The 9,290-nt window shown below is 41.0% G+C and overlaps 1 pseudogene; it reads right to left on the reverse strand.

The window, feature by feature from the left end:
* Positions 1-1,103: 1,103 nt before the first annotated feature.
* LOC124897949 lies at positions 1,104-2,085 on the reverse strand (annotated as a pseudogene).
* Positions 2,086-9,290: the final 7,205 nt, after the last annotated feature.

The following is a 9,290-nucleotide window of genomic DNA, read 5'->3' on the forward strand; positions in this document are numbered from 1 at the left end:
AACCACATTTTTATTAGGTACACTTTCTCTTTGTGGTATTCCACCTTTTCTTGTTTTTGGTCCAAAGATGAAATTCTTAATGATAGTTGGTTGTATTCGTCAATTTTCGCAATAATAGCTTGGGCCACGATGGGATTATCCACATTTTATATGTTTCGGATCTATTTACTTACTTTTAAAGGGTATTTAAATGTTCATTTTCAAAATTAAGGTGGGGAAACACAAAACCCCTTTCTATTCAATATCTCTATGGGGTAAAAACGGAATTAAGAAAAACTCTTGTTTATTAACAATGAATAATAATGAAAGTACTTATTTTTTTTTCAAAGACTAAATATCCAATTGATAAAAATGAAATAAAGATGACACGACCTTTTATGACTATTGCTCATTTTGAGCATAAAGTGGTTTATTCCTATCCTTATGAATCAGACAATACTATGCTATTCCCAATATTTGAAGTAGCTCTTTACTTTGTTTGTTGGATCGATAGGAATTCCTTTCAACCAAGAGGGAGTTAATTTAGATATATTATCAAAATTTTTAGCTCCATCTATAAATCTTTTGCATCAAAAGTTGAATAATTCGATGGATTGGAATGAATTTTTAAAGGATGCGGTTCTTTCAGTTAGTATAGCTTATTTTGGAATATTTATAGCATCCTTTTTATATAAACCCATTATTCTTCTATAAAAAATTTGGATTTAATTAATTTTTTTGTTAAAAAGGGTCCTAAGAGAATTCTATAGGACAAAATTATAAATGGCATATATGATTGGTCATATAATCGTGCTTACATAGATGCTTTTTATACAAGATTCTTAGCTGGTGGGATAAGAGGCTTAGCTAAATTTACTGAACCTTTTGATGGACAAGTAATTGATGGGATGACTAACGGGGTTTGGGTTATTAGTTTCATTTTAGGAGAAGATATCAAATGTATAGGGGGCGAACATATCTCTTCTTATCTCTTCTTGTATTTAGCTTATGTTTTCGTCTTTTTATTTGCTTAGTACTTTTTTTTTTTTTACTTTTTGGTTTTGAATAAAATTCATATAAGAATCTTTTTTATCATAAATTTCACAATTACTAGTATTAATATTTTAATAGCCTCTCTCTGTAAGGTGAGAGTGGAATTTCTCCTTTATTTTGTCCTTTCCATTCACTCAAATTTCTTTTGTTTCATTGATTTTGTCCAGATCCATCCTTTCTTTTGAAAAAAGGGAAGGAGAAGGATAAGGATCTTCTTCAGTGGATCCCTCTTGTTCCTATTTAGTCCCCTTCATTTTGGAAGCAGTTTCTACATCTCTTTCTTCCTCACTTTCCTCCCTTTCTTCTGTTTTTTAGGCTTCTTTCAGTTTCTTAGTAAGAATGGGTGAGGGTATTCTTCCTAAATAGTAGACACAGCTAATTAATAAGAGAATACTAAAGATCCGAGTCATAGAATTTCTCAATTCTAACACAAGGTACTTATTAGATCAAATGTACTTATTCGATCTAATAGAATGATTTTTCTGTATCCAAACAAATACCAATCCAAGCCATTTCATGAATAAAATGTGATCAATTAACCAACCAACCAAACCACTTGTTACAAATAAGATCTTGTTGTTGCATTGAAAGCGATAAATGTTGACAAATCTGGCTAACATTGAACTTGATAAAATGAAATGGTTGAATAATTGAAAAATGAGATTATTCAGGAATACACATTGAATTCTGAGATTACGCATTGAATTTCTGGTAGTAGATCCATAATCAAAAAGTGTTTGTGATTGTTCCAGAAGAAATGAAACAAAAGATATGGTAAAGCTAAGACAGTATGAGATTACCCAATGCTAGATGCAGAGGCACATAATAGATCAATATGAACATCATGAGTTCTCTCGTAATAAAACCAGTTGTTGTTGATACCTTTTTCTTGGTTCCTTCTTCCATAACCAAAGCTCGGTAAAGGAAGAGATAAGAAAGCCCTATGGAGAATGTGGTCAGAAATCCATAATAGAGTCTAACTATAATGACCGAATTGATTATATTCGTGCATAAGGATACTAGATTACTTAGTAGAAAAGATTGAGAAATCATCACAAACCTCCCTTATTTCTTTTCTATTGCAATTTCTGGATTATTATATGATAATTTTTTCACTTTCCATATATAGAAAAGAAATAGAAAGAGATAGACTAGAAACGACATCTGTTATGTCAATGATACCAAAGGGATATTAAATGAATGGAATTAGGATATGGATGGAATATAATGAAATATAGCCACTTTAAGGTTCCCTCTGAAATTAGGCATGTAAGGGAGCCACTACGAAGAAGTTTTGGGAGTTATGAAGGAAGCTTCGAGCTCATATTGGTCATGGGTTGGGAACAGGAATTGAACTCTATGAGATTGAATCTCCTGTTGTTCCTCAGTATCTCTGTGGTAGAGCGGTCGGCTATTAATGATTGGCCGTAGGTTCAAATCCTACTTGGGGAGATTTGATTGATTCTGAGTTAAAGAATTCAGAATAAAGGGGCTCACTTTGCCCGTTAAAAGTAGGTAACTCATTCCCTATCTTTGTTTCTATTTCATTCTATCTCATCGTATCATATTCTATTCTACGAGATTAGAAAATCACCATCAATACCTCGGTCTAGGTTCGAGATAATCCTTTGTTCCATAGCCCGGGGTGGGGCTATTTACAACTATCCAATTAAGAAGTATCAAATGTATTAGCACTGCATCTTTGATGCAGTCATCGATTCTCTTGAGAGGTCACAATTTTCGCGAGCAAAGATATTAATGACGAGGAAGGCTTTTTTGTTATGCTACTAATACTTGCTCTGCTATTCTGCCCAAGCCTGGTTGAGGAAGAGTTACGGGGCGTAAAATAAAAAAGTATGTTGATCGGGCATACGATGTGTAATGATTCCCCCATTCACGTTAAATAAAAAGAGAAGAATAAAAGCCATTCCATTTTGACAAAAGACCCACACCCAAGTTCCATAGCTTTTGGTTCGCTATCCCGATCATGATTTTCCTACCCCTAGAGGGAAAGGTATTTCCCTTTTGGGCCGTTTGTGTGAGAGAAGGGATTTAAACCCACGACACCATGGTTCATATCCGCGTTCTCTAATCCTCTGAGCTACAGGACCCACCCTATCTCCACCGGATCTATTCTTGGAAGTACCCTAAAAAAAGGAACCTTTCCTCTCCCCAGCCATTTCAGGTTAAGAAGATGTGAAAGCACATTTATCTCTATAATAAGGGTATGTTTCAAGGTATGAAGTTGGAGAGAAGGGATATCACAATTGGGGTTTCGAATAAAATTAGCCTCTCTTTGAGACAATGCCCAGATCGTTACGCATTTTATGCGGGTCGGAACTTACCCGACAAAGAATTTTGCTACCTTAGGGCTATTATAGTTATGGCCGCCGTTCACCGTCGTTACCCTATCATCAGGTCACCAACTTCCTTGACCTTCTGGCACTGGGCAGGTGTCAGCCCCCATACATTGTCTTATGACTTTGCAGAGACCTGTGTTTTTGGTAAATAATCGCCTGGGCCTGGTAGGCCTGGTCACTGTGAGCCCCTTTGTGATGTGAAGAGGCACCACTTCTCTAAAGTTATGGGGCTATTTTGCCGAGTTCCTTAGAGAGAGTTGTCTCGCGCCCCTAGGTATTCTCTACTTACCTACCTGTGTCTGTTTCTGGTACAGGTTCCCTCTTGCTTAAAGTTGTTTGAGGTTTTCCTAGGAGTATGGCATGGGTTACTTCAGTGTCGTAGCACCTGGCATTCGAACATTGGATCAAGGCATTTTCTCTACCCCTTCTTACCCATAAAAAAGGGCAGGGACACCTTACATTCTTGAATCGATAACCATCTTTTGGCTAACCTAGCCTTCTCCATCCCTCGGGACCAACAAGGGGTAGTACGGGTATATTCACCTGTTGTCTATCGACGATGCCTTTCAGCCTGATCTTATGCCCTGACTCACCCTCCATGGATGAACCTTGCAGAGGAACCCTTCAGTTTTTGGGGCGTTGGATTATCACCAATGTTTGCGTTAATCAAGCCAACATTCGCTCTTCTGTTTTATCTACCACCTCTCGTATGGAGGCTTCCCTCTAAGGCGTAATGCTCCCCTATCGATGTATTTTTATACCCCACAGCTTTGGCAGATCTCTTAGCCCCGTTCATCTTCGGTGCAAGAGCGCTCGATCAGTGAGCTATTACGCTCTCTTTTAAGGGTGCCTGCTTCAAGGAAAACCTCCTGGCTGTCTCTACACCCCTTCTTACTTTATCACTGAGCGGTCATTTTGGGGCCTTAGGTCGTGATCCAGGTTGTTTTCCTCTCGTTAATGAAGCTTACCCCCCATCGTTTTACTAGCCTACTTTGACCCCTCTTTTTTAAGGCCATACCTAGTATTCGGAGTTTACCTCGCGGCCCACACTAAAATAGTGTTTTACCCCTAGATGTCCAGTTAACTGCTGCGCCTGAACTCATTTCGGGGAGAATCATCTAGCTCTGGGTTCGAGTGGCATTTCACTCCTAACCACAACTTATTTGCTGATTCTCCAACATCAGTCAGTTCGGACCTCCACTTAGTTTCACCCAAGCTTCATCCTGGTCATGGATAGATCACCCAGGTTGGGTCCATAAGCAGTGACAATTGCCCTATGAAGACTCTCTTTCGCTATGGCTCCAGTGGGTTCTTTTAACCAAGCCACTACCTATGAGTCGCTGGCTCATTATTCAACAGGCACACGGTCAGAGCCCTTGCTCCCTCCACTGCTTGGGAGCTTATGGTTTTATATTCTATTTCACTCCCCGATAGGGGTTCTTTTTGCCCTTCCCTCATGGTACTACTTTGCTATCGGTCACCCAGGAGTATTTATCCTTGCAAGGTGGTCCTTGCTGATTCACACGAGATTCCACGTGCCCCATGGTACTCGGGTTAGAGTATAAGCTAGTTATGCTTTCATCTTTTTGACTTTTTCTATCTAGGGTGCAGCATTCAGGTTGCTTCGCCTAGCAGCACAATGCTTGTATTGCTCTCCCATAACCCCGTTTTCATGGTTTAGGCTGCTCCCATTTCACTCGCTGCTACTACAGAAATCACTTTTGCTTTCTTTTTATCTAGATACTAAGATATTTTAGTTTGCTAGGTTGTCACTTGCCTGCCCATGGATTTAGCAGTAGTTTGAAAGGTTGCCCTATTTGGGAATCTCCGGATCTATGCTTATTTTCAACTCCCTGAAGTATTTCGTCGATTACTATGCCCTTCCTCGTCTCAGGTTTCCTAGGTATCCACCATAAGCCTTTCCTCATTTGAACCATGCCATTCACTTTTAAGGCTATGCCATCCTAAGGTGCTGCTAAATGCATGGATCTTATCAATGTCCATGAATGATAAATCATAGATCAAATCACCGAATCGAAAAAAATGGGTGCTATCATAAAGCTTTGTATCCGCTAAGTTCATGAGTTGGATATAAGCGGACTCAAACCTTTGACATCTGCCATAGGGTAAACCACCACCTCTCAGGTCCCCCAACTGATTCTACCATAGAGGCCAATGATAGACAATAACTCCCCCCGAACACAGCTTTTAACTTTCATCGTACCGGGCTCTCCAAAGAGCAACCCATATTAAAATCTCACTCAAAAGATGTTGAGTTGGAATCTCATTCTAACTAAGAATTCTTGTGGTTCTAGAGGATCCAACTACTGGAGAACCAAGAAAAGTGGGTGTTCCCCCCTTTTCACTCGACTATTTGGTCTTAAGAAAGCTGGTTTTAAGAATGAGCCATTGCCCTTCTCCGACCCTGACTGCCCAACCTGAGAGCGGATAGCTAATGCATTCTACTTATTGAACAGGGTTCTATGGTCGGTCCGTGACCTCTGGATGCCAAAGGTGTCCTTGGGGTGATCTCGTAGTTCCTATGGGGTAGAGATGATGGGGTCGGTCCACAGATTTTCCTTCCTTTTCTTTTGACGTATTTCGCTCAAAGGGTTGAAGGAAGATAGTGCATCAAGCTATTCACAAGGGCTAACTTGATCGTCTTCCCCAGAGATCTCAGATGAGGGAACCTTGGGAGAGCCGTTGACTCCAACTACTGTCCATGTACGATCCATACTAGATCTAACCAACTGCCCATCCTACCTTCTTTACATTTTTTACAGCCCATCTTTGTCTCAGTAGAGTCTTTCAGTGGCACATTTCGGTCCTCTTTCTCATTACTTAGAAAAAAGTGAGCCACCGGTTTAGGTACAAGATACTATAATTACTGCCTGGTCAATTAGACATCCAACCCGTAATCACAACAACCCAATTGCAAGAGCGGAGCTCTACTAACTGAGTTATATCCCCCCGAGCCAAGTGAAGCATACATGAAGTAGTCAGATGCTTCTTCTATTCTTTTCCCTGGAGTAACTGGGCCATCCTAGACTTGAACTAAATACCTCTCCCTTGAAGTAAATCATCGCACCTATGGTCCAACCAATCAGGAGAGAATTAATAGATTCTTTTTTAGGAGCGATTCATCCTTCCCAAATCCAGCATACAACTCTTTGTTGTACTGCGCTCTCCAAGTGTGCTTGTTCCCCCCTTCTTTCTTACCCTGGCAAATCTTTGTGAAATAACTCTGATGAGAAGAAAAAAGAAGGCATTAAGAAACCCTCCTGGCCCAACCCTAGACACTCTAAGATCCTTTTTCAAACCTACTCTTATTTCAATATTGAGTCAAGAAAAAAATGGCTCTAATGGTATGATCCGTCTGTCACCCCAGAATAAAAGGGGTGATCTTGTAGTTCTTGGTCTATGAAGATGTGTTGTTAGGTGCTCCATTTTATTTTTCCATTGAGGCCGAACCTAAACTTGTGCTCGAGAGATAGCTGTCCATACACTGATAATGGATGTATGGATTCTCAAGAAGAAAGGAACTGTGGTGGTCCTCCTCGGACCGCCCAGATCCCACAAGTGAATCAAAAGTTGGATCTAAATTGTATCTCACCTGAATCGCCCCATCTATCCTCTTGAGGAGGAGTTTGGTTTCAAACTCCGATTCGAACAGGAGGAGTACACCATGCTAATGTTCCTTGGATGATCCACATCTCAGGTCAGGCATCGATGAGTACATTGAACTATTCATGTGGCTGAGAGCCCTTACATCCTAGGCATAACGATGCAATTATCAGGGGTGCGCTCTACAACTGAGATAATATCCTATCGTACGAGCCTCCCACTGGGGACCCGCTATGCCAAAAGTGAGATAAAACCCATCCCTCTCTTTCTTTTTTTCTCCCCTATGTCACTACACGGGGGGATCATGGGCACATAAAAAGGGGGTCCTAATAATAAGCTCATGAGCTTGGTATTACTTCATCGTTGAGAAAGAAAATAAGACTTCCATCTCTAAGTTTAACTCAGACGTAGCTCCCTTTTTTGGGGGGGGGGGGTGTGAAATAGTGTCAAACCAAAATAGCCAACAAGCATTAGCTCTCCCTAAAAAAGAGGTGATCCATTCGCACCTTCCAGTACGGCTACCTTGTTATGACTTTACTCCAGTCACTAGCCCTGCCTTTGGCATACCCCTCCTTGTGGTTAAGGTAACGACTTTGGGCATAACAAGCTCCCATAGTATGACAGGCGGTGTGTATAAGGACCGGGAATGAATTCACCGTCGTATGGCTGACCGGCGATTACTAGCAATTTTGGATTTATTCAGGTGAGTTACAACCTATAATTCGAACTGAGGATGGGTTTTTGGTTTTAGCTCACCCTCACAGGATCACGACCCTTTGTCCTAGCCATTATAGCATGTGTGTCGCCCAGGGCATAAGGGGCATGATGATTTGACATCATCCTCACCTTTCTCCGGCTTATCACTGGAAGTCTGTTCAGGGTTCCAAACTCAACGATGGCAACTAAACACGAGGGTTGCACTCGTTGTGAGACTTAACTCAATACCTTACAACACAATCTGACGACAGCCATGCACCACCTGTGTCTTCCTTCCCAAAGGCACCCTTCTCTTTCAAGAGGATTCACAGAATGTCAAGCCCTGGTAAGGTTCTTTGCTTTTCATTGAATTAAACTACATGCTCCACTGCTTGTGCGGACCCCCATCAATTCATTTGAGTTTCATTCTTGTGAACGTACTCCCCAGGTGGGATACTTAACGCGTTAGCTACAACATTGCATGGGTCGATACGTACATAGCCTAGTATCCATCATTTATGGCTAGGAATACTGGGGTATCTAATCCCATTCATTCCCCTAGCTTTCATCTCTCAGTATTAGTGTCGGCGTAGCAGAGTGCTTTCATCGATGGTGTTCTTTCCAATCTCTATGCATTGCACCGCTCCACCAAAAATTCCCTCTGCCCATCCAGTTTGGTAGTTTCCACCGCATGTCCAGGGTTGAGCCCTGGGATTTGACGACAGACTTAAAAAGTCACCTAAAGATGCTCTACGCCCAATCATATTGGATAATGTTTGCATCCACTGTATTACCATGGCTACTAGCACAGAGTTAGCCGATGCTTATTCCCCAGATACCATCATTGCTTCTTCACCGGGAAAACAAGTTCACAACCCGTGGGCCTTCTACCTCCATGCGGCATTGCTCCATCAGGATTTTGCCCATTGTGGAAAATTCCCTACTGCTAACTCCCATAGGAGTCTGGGCCGTGTCTCAATCCTAGTGTAGCTGATCATCCTCTCGAACCAGCTACTGATCATTGCCTTGGTAAGCTATTGCATCACCAAAAAGATAATCAGATGCGACCCCCTCCTCGGGCGGATTCCTCATATTTGTCCTCAGCCTACGGAGTATTAGCAGTCGTTTCCAACTGTTGTTCCTCTCCCAAGGGCAGGTTCTTACGCGTTACTCACCCGTCCGAGGTTATAGTATCCATTCTAAAACTAAGTAGATTTATTCTTTGTCCCATAATCCTCCACTATTATACAGATCATGATACGTCATAGCTATAGAGTTTTTTGCACATCTCATTTTTTTAATGAATACATCTCGACATATTTATCATCTAAAGATATATCTTTCATTACAATAGTTATATGACAGGTCAATCTTTTTATCAGAAAACTACGTCCTCTAGCTCGAGGTTTCAATTTCTTCACTGTAGTACCTCCATTGACTTCGGCTTTACTAATGACTAAATTAGTTACCTATATTGTAACTAGCATTTTCTGTTGCAGAATAAACCAATTTCAAAATGGGATAACATGCCCGATAGGGCATGAGTTCTAGTATCATAAGTGTTTCCTCATAGGAACG

Source organism: Capsicum annuum, chromosome 4 (assembly GCF_002878395.1).
Source record: "Capsicum annuum cultivar UCD-10X-F1 chromosome 4, UCD10Xv1.1, whole genome shotgun sequence".
Lineage (NCBI taxonomy): Eukaryota > Viridiplantae > Streptophyta > Magnoliopsida > Solanales > Solanaceae > Capsicum > Capsicum annuum.